The following is a 204-nucleotide window of genomic DNA, read 5'->3' on the forward strand; positions in this document are numbered from 1 at the left end:
TGTGCACTGATTTTTCTAGAATAACTTTTGCTGCCGAATTATCCACTAACCTAGTTTATGATAAATTTTTGTCATACATTATAAATATGCATAGACCTATATTTTTTCATATTTATTGTTTATTTTACTTTTCTTTATAATGAAGTAGTCTGTATCTAGTAGATTGTGAAAGAATGATTATCAGTTCCACACACAGAGATATAT

At 26.5% G+C, this 204-nt stretch overlaps 1 protein-coding gene across 1 annotated transcript in view; it reads right to left on the bottom strand.

The window, feature by feature from the left end:
• The window catches only part of atrnl1b (attractin-like 1b), a 115493-nt gene that overhangs the window by 93207 nt on the left and 22082 nt on the right, over positions 1-204 (bottom strand). The window lies entirely within an intron of this gene.

Source organism: Sinocyclocheilus anshuiensis, unplaced genomic scaffold, assembly GCF_001515605.1.
Source record: "Sinocyclocheilus anshuiensis isolate Anshui unplaced genomic scaffold, SAMN03320099.WGS_v1.1 scaffold1541, whole genome shotgun sequence".
Classification (NCBI taxonomy): Eukaryota; Metazoa; Chordata; class Actinopteri; order Cypriniformes; family Cyprinidae; genus Sinocyclocheilus; species Sinocyclocheilus anshuiensis.